This window comes from Macaca fascicularis, chromosome 12, assembly GCF_037993035.2.
Source record: "Macaca fascicularis isolate 582-1 chromosome 12, T2T-MFA8v1.1".
NCBI classification, from domain to species: Eukaryota; Metazoa; Chordata; class Mammalia; order Primates; family Cercopithecidae; genus Macaca; species Macaca fascicularis.
Genome location: NC_088386.1, coordinates 197,824 through 218,708, shown reverse-complemented (window position 1 = coordinate 218,708; position 20,885 = coordinate 197,824). Strand labels below are relative to the sequence as shown.

The following is a 20,885-nucleotide window of genomic DNA, read 5'->3' as shown; positions in this document are numbered from 1 at the left end:
GGAAAATAACCAACAATATTGCTTCCAAACCAACAGGCTACTAGTGCCTTATCCTTCAATGCTGCTTAAACACGGAAAAGTATGAGGAAAAAAGAGCATGGCACTTACTTCTTAAAAAATAACACCTCTTCCAGGTTCATTTTACCCATATCATAAAGACTTAGAACTGTGGATTGCCTACAGGAACGTGGAGTGGGGGTGGATCCCCACGCTGACCCAGCCTCACCCCAGGTCAGTCATCCCCCCCACCACGGGGTTCACACCTCTCCAGGCCCTGTCACCTCATCAAGGAAAGGTGGCGTCTCTGAGCTCTCTTCGCAGGAAGTACCCGAACGGGAGCTAGAGACACAGACACACCCACAACTGCTTTGAAATCCTGAACATATTTAAGGACTTCATTATTAGCTTTTTAAAACTGTAAGAACAAAGTGAGCCTGATTTTAACCTCTCTGCCACAATAACACCGTGTACATCTGTCTTTTACTGTTTGTTCCTTCTCCAGCAGCTGCTGCCTGGCTGGCCGACTGCAGAAGAACAGCCTCTGGTACTCCCGGGAAGCCCTCGGTAAAAGCGTGAACACCACGATCACATCTCAGGACGCCGCACATGTTAGGGTCGCCCACAGACCGCCATTCCCAGTGCCTAGAAGGCACTGAAGCGGCCTCCTGCTCTTTGTCAATGTCAACTTTCCTAAGCTAAGTTGTGTTGAAAATTTTTAACTGCAGTCCACACGTACTTCTTTGTGTCTTGTTTTTATCCTAGAGGAATATTTTTACGGAAAATTAAGCTTGCAAGGTTGAAGGATTTTCTGAAAGTCGACTCCAAATCCAGGAAGAAAAAAAAAATGGGCCAAATGTGGTGCTCACGCCTGTAATCCCAGCAGTTTCGGAGGTTGAGGCCAGCAGATTGCTTCAGCCCAGGAGCTCCAGACCAGCCTGGAAAACATGGCAAAACCCTGTCTCTACTAAAAATACCAATAATAATAATAATAATAATAATAATAATAATAATAAAGCTGGGCGTGGTGACGTGCGTCTAGTCCCAGCTACTCAGGAAGCTGAGGTGGGAGGATCACCTGAGCCCAGGAGGTGAAGGCTGCAGTCAGCCAAGATTTACATCACTGCACTCCAGCTTGGGCGACAGTGAGACACCGTCTCAAAAAAACAAAGCAAAAACAACTGTATAAATCATTATAGAAGGGAGCTGGCCAGGCGCAGTGGCTCACGCCTGTAATGCCAGCACTTTGGGAGGTCAAGGTGGGCAGGTCACCTGAGGTCATGAGTTTGAGACAAGCCTGGACACTGTGGCAAAACCCCATCTCTAATAAAAATACAAAAATTAGCGGGGCATGGTGGTGGGTGCCTGTAATCTCAACTACCGGGGAGGCTGAGGCAGGAGAATCACTTCAACCCGGGAGGCGGAAGTTGCAGTGGGCCAAGATTGCGTCACTGTACTCCAGCCTGGGCAACAAGAGCGAGAGTCCACTTCAAGAAATACAAATAAAAATGAAGGGAGCTAATGTTTTTCATTTAAGGGAAGGGAGAAGAACATTCAGTATTTATACCTCTCAAGCACACATCTGCAGTGGTACCCTAAAGTATTCAAGATACACATTCCTACAAATATAGTTCAAAACTACTCACCAAGTTACCTGCTAAAAGCACATGCATTGTAAGAATGCTACATTATATTTTTTGAGCATCTGTATCCAATATTTTAGCATACTGGCAGTTTTCCCTTCAGGTGCTGTATGCCTAAATTATTACATGTTTAGTCATTCATTTCAGAATTTATGACTTGCTTTAGGCAATAAACATCAGCTACTAAATTAATGACTTAGGGGAAAAGTTACTAAGTTAACTTGGAAGTTAAACTTTGCAAACTGAATTTGTTGGACCTCATGCAAGCTAGACGATCAGTTTTTTAAATTGTTTCTTGTGTGTTTCCCTCGAGGATGGAAATAGCTTCTCTCTCATCCACTGTGCACACTGCAGCCCGCACCTCTCGTCCACCGCGCCACACTGCAGCCTGCAATTCACCCTGTACCAGGCTTTCCACACCTTACCTGAAAGACACTAAGTATAACCAAGAAGGAAATGAAAAGCAGATAAATGACCTCCACCCCCACATCCAGCATGCAAATGTTAAACATTCATCAAAGTAAAACCAAAAACCCATGTTAGCTCACGATTGTAACTGGTAGAGTTATGTGCATGGCAACTTTAAAAGTCTAGTTAAGTAAAAACCTAATGGAGACTCTCAAGAAAGACATGTGCAAAGATTGACAGTGAGGAGAGGACTTCACTCTGCATCCAGCCTGTCCTGGAAGCCACGCCCAAATGCCAGGTTGTATGGATCTGAAAAGCAGGAAAAAACAAGTGTTGAAAGGTGTACAGTCTCAGCAATGTACAAATTCGATGTAGGATGCTCAGAAACCTTGAATTTCCAATCAGAAAACAGCAACATGAGCAAGTTTCCCAGCAGTGCCCACTTTCTACCTACGGCATGTGTAACAGTTACGCTGGCCACCTCCGGGGGGACAGAGGCTTCCTGGTCACATTCGCTCTGGCAGCCACACAGCTGGCCCCGCCACAAACACCTGTCTAATACTGAGGAACCACTCTCTCCCTGGGCTTTGCTCGCTCTAGCCAGGAGAGCGTATTTACAGAGTACTTTACTGACTGAGTCCTCGTTCAATGCGTCAAGCTTGAAGGCAGGGCAACCCCATTCCTGGCCCAATTAAGTGAACTGAGCAGAGCAAATGCCCCCAGTTGGACAGCACTCAGTCACGACAGCAGTGGCCACTGTTCACAGGGCGCTGGCTTCGTGCTGAGAACAGTTACAAGCGTCTTCTGTCTGAGGAATGTGCACTGCAACCCTGTGGGGCCGTTTGCAACGTCCACCAGAGTTCTGATGCAGCCAAGTCCAGGCTGTCTGTGGATCTCGCCACGTGGCCGTCCACATCCCCTGCAGATCAGATCTCACTGCAGGGACCGCGGGTTCCAGGGCTGCCTTGAGGCACATGCTCCCTTCGCCGCCACCTCCTGGCCCCTGACATCAACCCTCACCACTGCTGCCAACACTTGATTTTCTCATGGCTCCTGAGGGGCCTGTTCTGCCCTTCCCTGCTCCCTGCGTCTGGCTTGGAGGGTGCCCACATCAACGCCAACGCTCACGTAATCACCAACCCTTCCATGGGGCTTGATGCCTAGGAGTCTCAATATCAGAAAGTCAGATTCCTGTGCTTGTTGGAGAATTTCTTCCCATTGTACAAGTGAAGGAGATAAAATTCTAGGTGCCTGCAATAACCTCATTTCCACAACGAAGCAACGTCAGTAGTAGCACAAAACAAACAAACAAAAAAAGCTTTTTTTTTTTTAAACTTCTTTTAAACAAGCTAAATACAATTTAAGTTTTACATCCATGTTCTCATCAGCTCCCACCTGGTGAGCAGGCAAATAGTAATTTTCAAAGAAACAAATTGTTGCATAATTTTAACACTTAGCATTATCACTATTAAGCAAGAATTATCCCAAAAATACATGATGATCTTGTTCTCACGTTCAAAAATTGATTGTCATACAGTGAAATAACACTTAATGCAAAGGAAAGTTTCTTTTCAGGTATCTGTTCTGGAAAAGAAAAAAAAAGATTTCTGGCAAAGAGATAAACATTAATTATGTAACAATCCAAAATGCCTCTGGGAAAAATGATGTCATCCAATTAGTTCTTTGAAGTGTTACAAATGCAGCTGAGTTTTAATAGTAATTTGTCCATGATTATCAAAAGAATCTTTAAAAATCTTAGTACTGAAATAACTATAAATGGATATAATACGCAAAGCAGAAGAGTTAACATTTGGGGTAGATTTTGGCCCATATTTTTAACATATACATAGTTGTTTACCTAGTTGAAGCTTATCCCTCTCCTCCTAGGCTCTTCAAGACTGATTTTCAAACATAGGACTGGATTTTGGTACATGAAGACAGCTTTAAAATGTGTTAGGATCAGGCCGGGCACAGTGGCTCAAGCCTGTAATCCCAGTATTTTAGGAGGGCAAGGTGGGTCGATCATTTGAGGCAAGGAGTTCAAGACCAGCCTGACCAATATGGCAAAACCCGGCCTATATTAAACATTTTTGTAATTAGCCAAGTGTGGTGGCACACACCTATAATCCCAGCTACTTGGGAGGCTGAGGCAGGGAGAACTGCTTGAAGCCAGGAGGCGGAGGTTGCAGTGAGCCAAGATCGCACCACTGCACTCCAGCTTGGGCGACAAAGAGAGACGGTCTCAAACTAGAACTTAGCCTCAGGAAAAGCATTGAGCACCCCCCACCCAAACCAACCCAAGGAATCACATGGCAATGGTTATCATCTGATTTCGACACAATAAAGTTCTATTCTCCTCTCTAAACACAATGGTAAACACCTGCTATCAGCCCACAGAAACTCCCAGGACCCAGTAACACTGGACTAGCAAGATTAATGGGCCACGTATGCAGGGTTCAGCTGCAGAAAGTGATGACACCAAGAATGGTGTGTGCTCAAACCAGATTCCTTGCTTTCGGGGTGGAGGGGCTACCCGGGAAAATCTAGTCCAGTGGGATGGTTTCCACTTCCACCATAAGGAGGAAACGGGGGTTTCCTGAGGGCACTGACAGGACCTGGGTCTCTGCCCCTTTGTCCTCTGTCCTGTTTTGGGATGAGGGTGGGCTGAAGGCAGGTTTTCCCTACATCTTCCGGGCAGGAGAGATGGAGCTGACAAGTGGACGACGGTTTTTCCAAATCGTTGCCATGTTTATAACCTGTTATCAACCTGTTTTCCCTGGAGATCAGTGAAGCAACATCATTGATTCTCTTCCATTAGGGACAACCCGGTGTTACGGGAGGCAGGAGACAGCATGCAAGCTGGGTCAGCCTCTGTGCGAGTCTGAGTCAGTCACTTGTGTCTGGTCCCCAGCATGCTCGTCTATCAAATGGGCGGCTCCAAAGACCAGTGACTTTGAACCAGAGTTCCATGGAGGTTGCCCAAGGATGGGGGGGGAAGGGGGGGAAGGGGGGGAAGAGGAGGAAGAGGAGGGAGGAGGAAGAGGAGGGAGGAGGAAGAGGAGGGAGGAGGAAAGGAGGAAGGAAGAAGGGGAGGAAGGAAGGAAGAAGGGGAGGAAGGAAGGAAGAAGGGGAGGAAGGAAGGAAGAAGGGAAGGGGAAGGAAGAGGAGTGTGGAGGGAGGAGTGTGGAGGGAGGAGTGTGGAGGGAGGAGTGTGGAGGGAGGAGTGTGGAGGGAGGAGTGTGGAGGGAGCACTGTGGAGGGAGCAGTGTGGAAGGAGGAGGAGAAGCGGGGTTCTCTGAGGAGGAGGACCAAGTTTCTGAGGTGTCTTGGAGTCAGAGTTGGCAGTGGTTTGGGCTCTAGGCCCTCTCTTGCATAGTTTTAGGCTTTAACTATTTATACTTGTGGACTCTTTAAAAGATTTAATTTGAAGAAAACCGGAGTTGGGGATACCTTGCTTCTAAAACACAATTTCTCAAGCCTGAGACTAAGTGCTAGGCATTGCTCATTCTGTTACCGTCATTTCCTCCTATTTAAAATCAGCCGCACACCCCCAATCTCCCTTCAGTGCAAACACCTTTTCCGAGGATCTCAAACAGCAGAGCGAGCGGCCCATGACCCCAGCCGTGGGCACGAGGAGCGAAGAGCAGACGTGCGGAGAGGGCTGCGGACGACATGAGAGGCAGAGGCCCGGCACCTCCCTGCAGGGGCTGTGCTCCTCCAGGCCTAAAGGACATCCTCGCCTCTGGGGTGAACAAGCAGCACAAACTATCAACACTTATTCCAAAAGAACAGGAAGAAAATTCAAACGAAGGTAACACAGTTATCCCAACACAACACTGCAGCAGCCCAGAAACAGGAGGGCCAGTGAGCCTGAGGTGAGCGGTTCCAACAGCGGGACAGCGACGTTGGCATTAGGGCTTTTCGGCAAAAAAAAAAAAAAAAAAAAAAAAAAAAAAAAGACACAAAAGGTAACATGGGCCACCCATTATTTCCTGCCAGTGGAAAGACACCCACAGGCCCCCAGATGCCAACGGCCCCTTGGGAACGAGCTCACGCAGCGCTTCAGGTCTTCGCACGAGCAGGCACGTGGTGTCCTCAGTATCCCCGCCCGTGACACATACACCACACTTGACTCCCATACCTGCGGGTCCAGGGGAATGGCGGGAAGTTCTCGGAGGACCGGGCATCCTGTGAGGGCACTGCATGATTATGTACCTCAGAGGATTCCCCGGGCAGGTGCTCTCTCTCCAAAGGATGAACTGGATCCTGACCACACCCAGATCGCGCTGACCTGCAAGCCAAGCGCCAACATCTCACATCCAAAGGGATGCACAGGTGCCTGCTGCACGTGGAGCCCAAGCCCCTCGCAGAGCTCAGGACGAACCCAGTGTCCAGGCCTGGGGCCGTCACCAGCCAGGAGAGGTGTCCGGGGCACTTCCCAGCGATGGCCACAAGAAGAAGCAACTCAGGACAAAGCCAGTGTCCAGGCCCAGGGCCGTCACCAGCCAGGAGAGGCGTCCGGGGCATTTCCCAGTGATGGCCATGGGAAGTAACAACTCAGGCCCATCAGGGGCTTCCTCATTATGCGGGTGTTAGAAGTAGAGACAGAGGTTCAGGTCTAGTGGCACAAACAGCGACGGACCCCATGGAAATGCGGGCGTGGCCCCTCCATCCCAACAGCCTGCATGGCTACTCCATTCTGCTCCCATCACACACATCCCCACACAGCCAAGCCCCTTCTCCTTTCCCCCACTGGATTCATCAAATCAAACCTCGCTGTCCTTGGCAAATGTACCATTAATTTACTTACTGCCCAGTAAAAAAAATCACACTTCCAGTTAACATGACACCCCCGCTACGATAGAACAGCCTTAATTCAGACATGACGCAGAGGAACAGAGGGAGGAGGGGTCGAGGGCCATCCTGGAATCGGCAGCTCTTTTCTGGGGAAAGTCTCCCTCCCACCCGAGCCCGACACTCATGCCACACTATCCCCATGGTGTCTGAAAGCTCCATGAAGACAGGGTCACTCTGACCCCTTCACACCCACAACGCCAAAGAGGAGATGTTCAGGAAAAGTCTCCTGCTAGTGCTGAAGACAAGAATAATTCCTCGTGGTGCCCAGAATGTCAGGAGAAAACAAGGCACCACATGAACACTTCCAGGTGAATTTTGGAATGACTCTACCGAATGCCAGTCATCCTTTTTCAGAACAAAACCAATACCGGGAAACATGTGTCGCCAGCAGAGAGATGGTCCTTTAGACGGCTTACAAACACACCTACGTTACACTGAATTTATCTCAAGCCACCCTTCTCTGTGCTAATGTAAAAAGTCTCCTTTATTAACCAGTAGCCTTTTTCATCTGGTGCTTTTTAACAAGCAAGACGGTCCTGTAACACTCAGGCATTGTTGAAAACGTCAAATGGAAGCCTAGAATCCTCTTCCGTGCAGCTTCACTGCAAAGTATTTTGACATGAGCCAAATCATGCTATTCCTACATCTCCACAGGAAACTCAAGGCTTCATCAAGGAAACGCAGCATGATTTCTGCTAGGCACAGAAATTGGTGGGGTGGGCATGGAGTTGAGGGAACATTACATAGAAAGAACACCGCGATAATCACCTGTATGAGAGCCACACTGGCCGGCAAGCCCCGGTCAGCTCGGTCTCTGCACAGTCACAGACGTGAGGCCTGGAGGGCAGACACCTGACACTGCTGACCACCCCAAGGTCGTGGCCTCTGCCCCTTCTCTGCTGCTCATCAGTTCCAAGCTTCTGGCAACACCTCCTGCTGCCCCCACTGCCTGATCGACTCTTCGTGAAAAGCAAATGTTGCCAGGATAGCTTATGAGTACATTTGCTGGGAAAGCAGCTCCGATTGACGCTGAAACCCCCTTCTCACACCCCTGGCAGCTCCCTTGCCCCCGATGTGCACATGCTTGCAGCTCTGACCTTGCTCAGTGTCCACACAGGCTCTGTCTCCTGGAGAGCCGAACACAGACTCATTGTTGAGTCAGAAATACACAAAGAGGGTGACGGTTACGAACTGCCTGCCCCCCAGAACACGGGTTGAAATCCTCACCCTCAATGTGATGCTGTCAGGAGGTCTTTGGGAGGTGATGAGTTCCCGAGGCTGGAGACCCTTGAATGGAATTTGTGCCTCAGAAAGGGGCCCAGCAACTCCCTCGCCCTCCCATTGTGTCAGGGCCAGAGACAAGGTGTGTGCCAACCAGGAAGGAGCCCACACCAGAATCCACCCGTGCGGCACCCTGATCCTGCCTTCCAGCCGCTAGAACTGTGAGAAACAAATTCCTGTTGTTCATAAGCCACTCAGTCAATGGTGTTTCGTTACAGCAGCCTGAGCTGCCTGAGATGACGATTCTCACCGCCCTACAGAAATGGCTACTCCCCTCTCCCAGAAAGAGGGGTTTAATTAAAATCCCTGTCTCTCCTCGTGGCCACCACAGATCTCACTCCCCCACCCTGTAAGCCAGCAATTGCTAGGATTAAAGGAAAATCAGAATCGTTTTAGGCCAGCTCCTCCATATCGGTCTGAAGACTGTAACTTTGCCCACTTCCACGGTGGCCGTGTCACTGCATTGCCCATGTCAGCTCTGTGTCTGCACTGGGTCCCAGGCTCTGCATAGACTCCTCCTGCTGCCCATCCAGCACAGCCATTTCCCCTTCTGCTTTGCAGGTGTCCTTCAATATCCAACCCCACCCCTCTGCAACCCAAGGCCTTCCGATTCAGGCATTCGGGGTGAGCTCATCCATGTGCTGCAGTTCTTGACTCAAGTAAACCAGGCCCAAGGCATTGGCACCAACTGTCTACTGGCTGTGTGGTCTGCACAGCCACTAGCTGCCCCAGCCACACCAGGGCCCGGGAGGGGAGGCAGAGGAACCTGTGAAGCTGCCAACAGCCATATGGGAACACGGGGCCCTGGGATGAGGAGGATGCCATGGAAGGAAATTCAGAGAAAGAAAGAGCCCCAAAGGCTGGACGGGTCATGCCCAAAGCCTACACTGCTGAATTTTCCAGGTTTCTGAACTCAATCGCTGACCCACACAGCACGTGTTTCCCGAGTGCTGACCCCGCGTGGCATTGGATACGGCAATAAAGTAGGACCCCCACCTCCCCCTTCCCCGACACATACACAGGGCCTCCGTCGTGGCGGGAAATCAGGCCTGGGGGCCCAGTTGGCACCGCAAGCCAGGGAAGGGGGCCATTTCAGACGGACAGTGGGTGCAGCCTTGCCAAAGCCCAGCAGTCACCTGCACTGCCACAGCCAGGCTGAGTCCAGATCAGCCGCACAGAAACCTGACCCTCTCAAGGGCACGCCTGAGCTCATTAGGGACAGACACCGTCTCCTGCTTATCTCCAACACTTTCTCTGCATGTCTAGTTACAAACGGACGACGCAGTCTCGGAAGCACAGCTGTGACTCTGGAGACAGATCCCAGGCCTCCCCCTGCTCCTCTCCGTGGTGCCACTGATGGGGAGGGGCCGGTATGGCCGCGAGGCCGCACACCCACAGCCACCCTGCCACGGAGACACGGGCCTTCGATGGTTACTTCTGCCAAAGAACCCTGCTGCGTCTTGGAGCACACCATGGTGGGCGGGAAGCTCCACCCGGAGAAACAGCGATGCTTCTCCCCAGAGCCAACGGAGGGCACCCCCACCCTGCATTCAGCAGATTACTTACTTTCTGGAAAACATCTGAGTTAATGGGGAACACTAAAATGAAAAGGTCACGCTAGAAAGGTTAGAAGGTTGTGTGGAGTCTCAGGAGGTCCAAAGATTTCTGAACCAAGACTGCTGCGGTCAACGAGCTTACAGGGTAAGTTTCCACATGGGCCTTCAACAAGCAACGCTCAGCAGGGAGGAGCCACGTTCTGGGCAGAACCTCAGAACCAGAACATCGGACACCACAAAGTCACATCAGAGCCAACAGCAACTGAAATACAGCGCTCTCCTAAGATGTGTGCGTCACCTGCAGAAAGTCACCACACATTAAGATGGGGGGAGAAAAGGATAAGGTTAGAAACAAATTTGAAATAATTTCTGCATACGTCAAATTTCTATATCCACTGGCTTTCTTTCTGGGAGTAACAACTTTTACATGAGACGCACATCCCAGTTGGAAGGAGTTTGGGTTTTCCGTGGGCAGAGACAAGGGCTCTCCAAGAAATGTGAACCTTTTCTCACTCACTGAGCCGCGTGCCCTGAGGCCGTCCTGGCCTGCCTGAGCACCTCCCTGCTCTGCCTCCAGCCAGCTCCTTCCAGCACTCACCCCGCTGCTCCCAGAGCCTGCACTGGCCCAGGATCTCCTCTTCTGCTGCTATCAATCTTCCACTTTAGGGTAAATAAGTTGGAAACTAGACAGTTATAAGACCCCTTGGCTTTTTAAAAATTTGTCTTCTCAGAAAACAAAGAATACGAATTCTACTTCCATGGTTTAATATGTTGCCCCCATCTGCCTGTTCGTGGATATGTGTTTTTATATATATTTTAATCAGTACTTATAAAAGCATGCACTGTTGGCTACATTCAGTTCAATTACATTTGATGTAAGAAGTTTTAATTTCAGTGAATTCAGGCACTCAAAATTTAAGCCCTCTGACATCTATTAATCAAATGGAAAAATTACAGGTAGATATTACAAAAATCAAGAGAAGTGTTTAATATAAATCCTGGACTTTTAGATATTTCCACAAATGTAATGTATACATTAGTACACGACCTTGAGCATTTTCACAACTCTTTGAGCCAAAATTCTATTCTTAACTTTTATTGATAAATCAACATCCATATGTGATTTTAAGCAGCTCAAACATCAGCTCTTAAAAACAACCAGAAATGCTGCGGGCAAATCCCACCGAGCAGCAAATAACGGAACTGCAGCCAACAACCCAGGTACCTCCCCTGAGGCATCTGGAACTTGAGGATTACGAGCAGCCTTTGGTGTCTGAGGCACCCGAGAGTGGGGACTCCAACTCCCCAAGTCTAAGATGGCCTCAGTGATAAGGAAAACTGATCAAAAAGTCATCCCTGCCGGCCCCCTGCCATGGGCTCCCCGCTGACGGCCCTCAGCCACGTGCTTACAGATCTCACTTCCTCTCTGTCCCGCAAAGCCTGACTCCTGATTCCAGCCCTGCTGCTTACTGGGATGTGGCCATGGACGTCAACTGCACCTGTAAGGGGAGAAGCTGGTCAGGATACAGGATCCTGGCCATCCTGGCAGCGCTCAAGCTGATACTGTAACTTGGTAGTAAGTTACTTAATGCAAAGGTTTAACTTTGAAAAATTTAGATGTGTGTATTCTAACGGAAATTCTGAATGTAGAACACAGGCCACACCCTCACACAGATGCTGTCTGGCCAGCACTCTTTTGTTTATCTTTTCAATAGACATTTTTAAAAGCAGTTTTTGGTTCATAGCAAAACCAAGAGGAAAGTACAGAGAGTCCTCACATATCTCCTTTCCCAGCACAGGTACAGCCTCCATTATTCTCCTGCCCTCACCTGACCAGCATGTCTGTACAACCGACAGACCCGCATCAACAGGGCACCACCCCCCACAGTCCACAGCTCACACGAGGACTCGGCCTGCTGCTGCTCACTCTGTGCGTTTCACAGACGTGGAACGGCATGCATCCCCCATGAAAGCCCCACCTGGAGTTGTTTCCCACCTTCCATATCCCCTATGCTCCTCCTATTCATCTCTCCTTTCCCCAACCCCTGGCAACCGCTGACTATTTGACTGTCTCCACAGCTTTGCCTTTTCCAGACTGTGCTGTGGTTGGACTTAGACAGCAGGCAGCCTTTCCAGATTGGAGTCTCACTTAGCAACATGCGTTTAAGATTGTTCCTTGTCTTCATGGCTTAGGGGTCCAGTTCTTTTTAGTGCTGAATAATATCCCAGTATCTGACATACCACAGTTTATCCATTCACCTACTGAAGGGCATCTTGGTTGCTTTCTAGTTTTGGCAATTATAAAGCTGCTGTCAACGTCTGTGTGCACATTTCCGCATGGAAGTAAACTTTCAGCTCCTCCGAGTAAACGTCCAGGACTGTGATTGCTCCTGTGGTCGGAGAGCTTAGTTCCATGGAAAACCGCCACGCTGCCTCCCACAGCAGCTGCCCCACTTCCCCCAGCGATGAGTGAGGGTCCTGATGCCCACACACCCACCAGCACGCGGCAGTGTCGGAGTTCGGGTTTTGGCCAGGCTGATGGGTGCACAGCGACGCCTCGCCCTATGACATCAGACGCGGGCCATGTTTCCAAGTGTAGATTTGCCATCTGTGTATCTTCTTTGTTAGGGTATCTGTCCAGGTCTTTGGACCATTTTTAATCAGGTTGTTCATTTTCTTGTTGAGTTTTCAGAGTTCCTTGCACGGTTTGGATAACAGCCTTTATCAGATGAGTCTTTTACAGATGCGTTCTCCCCGTCTGTGGCCTGCCCTCTCATGCTCCTGAGACACTATGTTTTTTAGTTTGAAAAACACTTTAGACAGAAGATGGACCTCCCAGCCCACCACGGTTCTCAGTTTGGCCGTGGTCACCACCCTCCCAGCCCCGGTTCCCACCTTTCCACGATCTGCTGCTCCTATGGGCGTCAACCCATACTAAGCCTAGACCTAAAAATTTGCAGCTCAGGAAACCTTAATCATTTTAGGAACCTGAGGGGTGGGCCAGGGGGATCTCACAGAGTGTGGTGCTGTCTATGGTGTCAGCAAAATGCAGCTGGGGCTTCCCGCAAGCACTTCAGGGAGGCCGTGCACTGGCCCGAGGCTGCTTCCGCCTCCTATCCTCGGTTCTCATGCCCAGCTGTGAGCAGAGCCCCCCGCTTCGGGAGCGGTCCCTGGCTCCAGGCCCTAACGTCCATGTCCAGGCCCCTGGTAGGGCAGCTTCTACCCCAGGGAGGCTGGGACTGGAGACAGCCTGGAGCTCCAGGCAATCCTGGCAACCACGTGCTTCCCGAAGTGGCTGCAGACAAACTCCTGCTTCCAAAACCTGGCACGGGCTGTGTGAGGCCTGGAACGCGGGAGGCACGTTTCGCAGGGTCCCTGCTCACATACAAAAGCAAGGCTAAGAGCAGGTAAATTATTTAATTACCCTCTCATGGTTATCAAGTAAAGTCATAGTCTCTTAGACCTATGTGTGACTAGAAGTATACACATTATGGAAGTGTATATAAATGTGAATACAGACACGCTTATTTTCCTTTTATATACCTTACATATATGTGTATACGTGCATATGTATAAAACATGGAAGAAAAAGCCATACTTAAGATTTCAAATCTCAGTCACAAAGATCTCAGAAGCAAATTAATATTCTTAAATTCCAAAGATGTAACATTTTACATTCTTACAAACATTCTCTATTAGCATTTTATTTTAAAAACTAAGAATGCGTTGCACTCTCTCAATTTCGATTTTTAACTCAGCTCACAAAGGCCCCTCTACAAAGGCCCCTGTACAAAGGCCTCCGTACCGCGGCAAGGATGGCGGTGGTCACACCTGTGGCCATTTATCCTCTCTACATCTAGCTTCTCTCCCTGAGGCAACAGCACCTCTGAAGTCACAGCCTGGCCTCCCAAGTCTCCCCCGTCCCGGGCTTCTTGGCATGTTGCTCTGCTGCACACACCTCAGCAAATACTGCTGATTAGCCAGAATCGCCCAGAAATCTCTTAAACTTGATTCTGGCTGCTTTTGTAATTTGTAATATCTGTACTTCTGGTGTGATTTGAGAAACAACAAATTTTAAAATTAGAGAAGATGTGGTTTTTATTCTCTCCTTTCTACTTTGCAACCTTGAAAATTCAAGTAGCAGCAAGGGTTTGTTGAAAGTAACTTCCACCAAATAGAACCTATTACAAAGGTACTACAGAGTGTCAAATAACCACATAGATGTAAAATAGACATGCAGACACAGATATAAAATCCAATGGTTAAACCAAATTGAGAAATGCTTGCCAGTTTGATAGGACTTCTGAAACTTGACATAAATGTTGGCTAAGGGATACATGATGTTATGAGATGAGTGAGATGCTTGGCCTAGAACCACAGGCTCTCTCCTCTTTACAGCAGAAAATCCGTAAGGAAGTCAAATCTGAAAGAACCAGGTACCGTTGAACGGCATACTCAGCCATCCTTCCCCATTCCTGGGCCAGCTGCAGTGAGTGCAGCCAGTCGTTCACCAATATCCATCATCCGTCCTCCAAGCCATGGCTACACTTTACTCCCAAGCTCCCTGCTATTATGTAGATTAGGTAAATCACGGCCACTCTCACCTTAAGCCTCCCACGCCAGCGTGGTAATCACCCATTCCTAACCACGGCAAGGACAGCCATGTCCCTGGGAACGCAGAGCAGGGGTCGGGAAGAAACCTGGATCCCTGAATACCTCATGGAGCAGTCACCAGCCTGGAATATCCTCCTTGATGGGTTTGCAAAAGAGAAAAACTCCTTGGTTCCTCAAGCTACAATACTGTAGAGTCTCAGGTCACAGCATCCTTACCTACCCTCGTCAGGAACCGTTCATGCTCATCAAGACATGAGAACAAAACTGCAGTGGCACAGTCACACACACCCAGAACGCAGACCACCTGCTGCTCACATTCATCGTATTAACACCAAAAAGGCACCGTGATGGATATCCTGGATGTGGACACTCGGCGGCTTTTTGCTGGAGACGCGCTTTGTGCATTTATCGCACGACCATCTTGGCCTCAGGAGGGGCTGTGCAGATGGCAGCTGTGCACGTCACAGGGAGTCTCACTCGCTGGACTCTCAGCCAGCTCCCACTATCAGTGCCCGCAGAGTGCTCTCCTCCGGGAGCACGTGCTCGGATGCCACAGTGGCCTGTGGATCCACACAACAGCGCTGTGTGTCCCAGGAGCTTAGAAAGTACCACTGCATCAAGGCCTCCACAGGTGAGGCCGGGGGCAGAAGCCAACCTCAAGCAGTTACGGTCCTCCGTGGGGCTGGCGTCCAGGCAGGAAGGCAGCTCAGCGGCTCTCCTCTCACTATGAAACTTCCTAGGTCCCCACATGAACAGAACCTAAATAACACGCAACAAACAACAGGAGCGAGAACACGACCAGCAGCTTCTGAGATGAGCAAGCTGGACTGATCATGAGACACCTGACGGGGACGGTGCCAGAGCCCCTCCCGGTAACCTGTGAGGACAGCGCTGCCACCATCTCCCTAAAACCAGCCCAAGTCAAGTTAGACTTGAGGCTTTCCAGGAGTGGGTAGATCCATTCAATCCCACAGTCTGAACCTTCCAGGCCATGTCTCATGGCCCTCATCTCACATATGGGAACCCGGACACTGCACCATAGATGCGGCCCCAAGCCCTCCTTCCTTCTTCAACACCACACACCAGTACAGTGAACACGTAGGATCTAGGCATTCACATAAAATACTGCTTAACTAAAACTTCTGATTTAGAACATGTTTAATTCCCACTCACAGAGCTCAAAGTGTTCTGTCCTAGGAGGCGGTAGCTGTAACTAAGCATGAGAGAAGAAGGGATCAGCGTGGTGCTAAGTATTAAATATTCCTCTAAATCTATTCACCAGGTCGCCATGCTATTGTCACCGGCTTCATTTTCTGTCCTTAAAAGACATAATAGTTACTTTTCAAAATAGACAACCTGTTTTACTGATGCTTAGCTATAAAGTAGCGAGCTATGTATCCAAAAGGGAGATATGGGAAAACAGAAAATGTCCACAAGCGATCGGGTGGGGAGGGGGGCAGTTGCAGCAGCACCTGGCTCTGTTGCATTGTGAGCCAGCCACGTGGGCTGGACAGCTCACTTAGCGACTGAAATTATATCATCTAAGATTTTGTTGCAGTTACTTTGACAAATTCTCCCTCCTGCTATGAAGAGTAAGGTTTGGGGGGGTTTTTTGTGTTTTTTTTTTTTGTTTTTTTTTTTTTGAGTCAGAGTCTCGCTATGTCACCCAGGCCGGAGTGCAGTATTACAATCATGGCTCATCGTGGCCTTGACCTTCTGGCTCAAGCAATCCTCCCACCTCAGCCTTCCAAGCAGCTGGGACCCACAGGCGAGTTTGATTTCTTTGCTAATGAATTCCTAATTCACCTCGCAGTGGGCCTATCAAGGCCATATGCCCGGACGTCCACCTTACCGACCATCCGTGTGGTCTCTAAAGTGGATACACTCTGGTTGCCCGGGCTCTGCATGCGATGCTGAGTCTCCAAGTCTGCCGCTGTATAAGGGACTGACAGCCCCGAGCATCTCGACCTGCCACCGTGAACTGGGCTTTATTCCACAGGGCGACTCTGCTTCCCGTGACGACATGCAGCACGTGAGCACAGATCAAAGAGTATCAGTGACTAACCCATTCCCCTGGTACTAAGCAGAGGACCAAGAGTTTAGTTCCTTACTTATTTGCTACGGGCTTGATTCAAAGCAGCTTTCTGGGATCCTGGGGACAAACATCTCTAACTAGTGAGAATTCTGGCTTTAGTAACAGAAGAATCACCTAATGCCCATTTTGTAACTGCTGTTCTCATCAGATCTTGAGGCCAAAGCGAAAAATAAAAGGGGGGGCTAAGATCGTGACACCCCAGTTTGCACAAGGCCAACCAGCCTGCTTGAGGGGGTGAAAGGAGTAGGATTATTAAAGTGCTGAGTTTTAAAAACATGGCTGTAGGCTGGGCGCACTGGCTCACGTCTATAAGCCCAGCACTTTGAGAGGCCGAGGTGGGAGGATTGCTTGAGGCCAGGAGTTCAAGATTGGCTTGAGTAACACAGCAATACCCTATCTCTTTAAAAAGAAAAAAAAAGATTATTAATATCGTAATAAAAAGTTTAATACAATAAATTACTATGTCAACTTGGCACCCCCTGCTGTCAGACGAGGTACAATCTCTGTGGCTATGATGAGGTCTGGAGAGAAATGTAACAGGCATCATAGGGAAGGTCGACCCCAAAGCCGCACGGCACTACTCCTATACAGTCTGTTAACCAGCATGAAGTCTCCTCCACAATCAGAAGCCTGGTTTAGAGAAATGCTGCCCACGGGACCTGGGTGGACTCCAGACGCTGGCTGACCAGACAGCCCCACCCTGGGACCCTGCCGGCAGCCCCAACTGGACAGAATGGCCTCGTGAGTGTCCTTTCCCACCACAAGCTGCAGACCCTGAGCCAGTCCTGGCTGTGACTGAGGCTGCGCATAAACGTCTGCACCCAACAGCTCACCCTTGTACATGACACGCCCAGTCTACCTCATTTCAAATGTTACGCTCGCCCCAAGGCAAACATGGATATTACAGGTTAACTCACTGCATGTGTGCTAGACTTTCCCTGTAAGTGTTCAGACATTGCACGAACCGGATGAACAAACCCCACTTTCCCTGTAAAGGTTCAGACATTCCTTGAGCCTGATGAACACACACAACCAACAAACCCCGGAACGTGTAACGCCGCGGCCTCCTTTCCTCCTGAGGGGCGTATGCTTACAGCTCCCCCAAGACCACATTTCCCAAAGCACAGAGTGTTACTCTGAAAATAAAACCTCCTTTTTCCTTCCTCTGTACATCTCGTGGTCATGTTAACAACTATTGCTAAAAATACAGAGAAACGGGATGTCATCCGTGCTGGTCACTGAATTCCTATTACCAAAGCTTCAGGGCCCCCCAGTCTGAAGGAAGCTTCTATCACACTAAAGCCAACTCTGGAGACGAAGGCTGATCTGGGGAAGGGCTGTGTCACCGCAAATCCACACCACGGGGCCCTCTGCAGTTGTGTGTAAGGAACTCTTGGCCTGTCCTGGGGTTTGGGGAGATCAGGATGAAGCAGATACCATACACTCTGCCACGGGACCGTGAAGTCTGCGGAACCTCAGAGGCACACGGAGACAAACGGCTGCATGGGTCCCACAGGCCAAGCCTCGATGGGCTCCCGTGTCAAGAACACAGACACGCCAGGAGGGACAGCCGATGCAGTCAACGCCTGCAGCCCCAGCACGCGGCAGCGTCCAAGTGTGGGAGTCTCTGGCCAGGCTCCACCAAAATTGCCATATTCTGTGGCAAAATTTTAAAAATAGGTTTTAACTAGTTATAACTCTAACTGGTTTTACACATAAACAGAACACAGGGTACCAACAGGCTCCAAAATACTTCACCTAGAACCAAGTCTAGAATGCAGATGGCTGCAGCTCCGAGTGTGACGAGTCCCCTTGTAGTGTCTTGAATCCTAGATCGAGGTGACTCAGTGCTCTTCCTAAACCAGACGGCACCCTGAGGCTCTGAGGGCACCCTCTGTGCCCAGGCCAGTCCATCAGCCCTGGCAGAAGCTTCTAGAGTAAGAGCCTGAGGATTTGTATTGGATGGATGTAAACCAGGCAAAGTCACAGGGGCTCCTTCTGGAAGCCCATCCGTTTACCCACTCATGCCATGGAGAGCCTTGCCCCCAACTCCACACCCGCAGTCATGCTGAACCACAACAACTGGCTTTTAGGCCTTCAAGCCACTCCTTCTCGCCGCTAGACAGACTCTTCTCACACCGTGAGGCCCAGAGTAGCCTTAACAGGTGGTCCCAGCAGAACTGGCCACTGCATGAATTGATACCTTTTGTGTGTGTGTGGGGGGGTGGTTGTTCTTCTGTCACTGAGGAACAGTGCACCATAAGTACAGTGGTGCTATCATGGTTCACTGCAGCCTCAACCTGCCAGGCTTGGGTGATCCTCCAGCCTCAGCTTCCCGAGTAGCTGGGCCCACAGGTATACATCACCACTCCTATTTAATTTTTTTGTAGAGTCAGGGTCTTGCTATGTTGCCCAGGCTGGTCTCGAATTCCTGGGCTCAAAAGTGAACTGCCCACCTCAGCCTCCCAAGGTGCTGAGATGACAGGTGTGAGTCACTATGCCCAGCCTAGAATTGGTTTTTCTTAAACCTGAGTTTGACACATGAACCCCACTTACATAGATATGAGCACTCTCACAGCTCGAGAGTTTTTCTCAATCTCGATTCTGTCCATTCAAGGTCAATATCTAAGAAAGGGTCAGAACTGACCCTCCCTCAGTGAAGCCTAAGAGCAAATGCAGCAGCATCTCAGTGTATGAGGAGACAAAGTAAGAAGGTGGAAAATACACACTGAAATTCTAGTGCTAGAATCATAATCACCAACACTAAGAGGCAATCTGCTTTCCAAAACATGTAGCTGCTGGATTAACTTCAAAGTCACCAGATTCCACAGGCAGGAGCTCAGAGGGGCACAGCTTTCTAAGGCCGCACAGCCCGGGGCAGCATAACAGCCTCAGGGCAAAGCAAACTAAACAAAGGCTTGGTTCTCTCAAGGACGAAGGTGCTCAAGTCTTTCCAAATAGATTCTTCTTCTAAGTAAGTTAGATGCCTCCTACAACACTGTTTAGAGTGCCAGTGTGTTCAGAAACATGAAGTTGAAAATACATCTCAGGACCCCAAAATCACTACGCTAAAGGGACGTCAAGGTGAGGAAGAGCTTGGAGCAAACCTGCCTCCCATGCTCTTCCTAACAGAGACAGCTACTGGGGGGAGGGAAAAAAAAGCCACATATCTCCCTCACAACCGATCCACAAGGAAATTCCCCATGGACAGAGGAGAGAATTCAAAGTCCCCATCTGCACACGGAGATAAATGCGGATCTGGCTGCTTCCTCTGGAAAGGTGCACCAGAAACGCATTTGTCTGATCTACCTGTGACCTGGAAACCCCTCCCCGCTTCGAGCCGTCCCTCCCTTCCTGGATCAAACCAACGTCCATCTCAAATATATTGATGTCTCACGTCTCCCTAAAATGTGCAAGACCAAGTTGTGCCCCAAACACCTTGGGCACATGTCCAGGACCTCCTGAGGCTGCCGCAGTGTGTCCTCAACCCCTCCTGAGGCTGTGTCTTTAACCTTGGGAAAATGAACTCTCTATGGGCCGAGAACCGTCTCAGAGATCCTTCTGGTTTACAGGAAGCATTCTCTCCTGCGAGTATATCAATGAAATCATGTGGAATTACAAAACGCCACTTTAGTAAAGGCCAAAGGAATTAGGATTCGATGTGCTTAAAAAACAACACAAAAATAACGTTCTATTTGTCAATGGACCATGAATCCCACACCCCCTTTTGCACTGAAGATGTCAAATGGGATGAGAGGCCCCTCCTGCGGATGCTACCCTCTGACCCCACTTCCCAGAGTCCAGTTTCCTGCTGCTCAGGGAACAGCAACCCCAGCTTCACGGGGCTCAGGCCTCCAAACCCAACTCCCACCCATGCTGGAGAATCACCCCAGGGACTAGAGAACTGGCAGGTGCAACTCTCACCTCATCCCCTCAAAGGGAAAAAGGCACCTTCCCGCTCCTCTTCCTGCTGGTGGGAACAGGGGCAGGAGCTGGAGGGTCAGGAGTCAGGCGGCAGAATGGAAGCAGCCTGGGTCCCTGCTAGTCACAGATGGCAAATGCCAACCATCCCCGACCTTCACTTTGCAAAGAAATCCTTCTTTTTTGTCAGGTCCCTGGTTAAAAGTTTGCACCCATTCCTTAAAAGGGGGGGGGACCTCAGATACAAATAAAAAATGGGTGTTTTGCTGACAACATTTCAATTATCTGGGGACCTTGGGTAAAATGATGGCAAAACAGGAAACTGAACGCTGTTATTCAGGAAACTACCTTCCAGCCCCCTCTACCCTCCCAGGCTGTCACCTTATGGTGTTTGTCTGCTAGATGATTAACAATAATTGCTCTGAAAACCTAGGTGTACAGAACAGACAAGAAGTCAGCTCGGGTTGAGGGGAAGCAGGATAAGACCCCCTTCCCCGCAGGACGGTGGAGGAG

The 20,885-nt window shown here is 49.6% G+C and overlaps 1 protein-coding gene and 1 long non-coding RNA gene across 2 annotated transcripts in view; both read right to left on the bottom strand.

The window, feature by feature from the left end:
- The window catches only part of LOC141408151 (uncharacterized), a 165,417-nt gene that overhangs the window by 11,922 nt on the left and 132,610 nt on the right, over positions 1-20,885 (bottom strand). The window lies entirely within an intron of this gene.
- On the bottom strand, positions 1,671-6,823 carry LOC135966481 (uncharacterized). Its single transcript, XR_010579789.2, has 2 exons — positions 3,189-6,823; positions 1,671-2,357 (listed from the first exon to the last, which is right to left on the bottom strand). It is a non-coding gene; the product is annotated as an uncharacterized lncRNA (long non-coding RNA).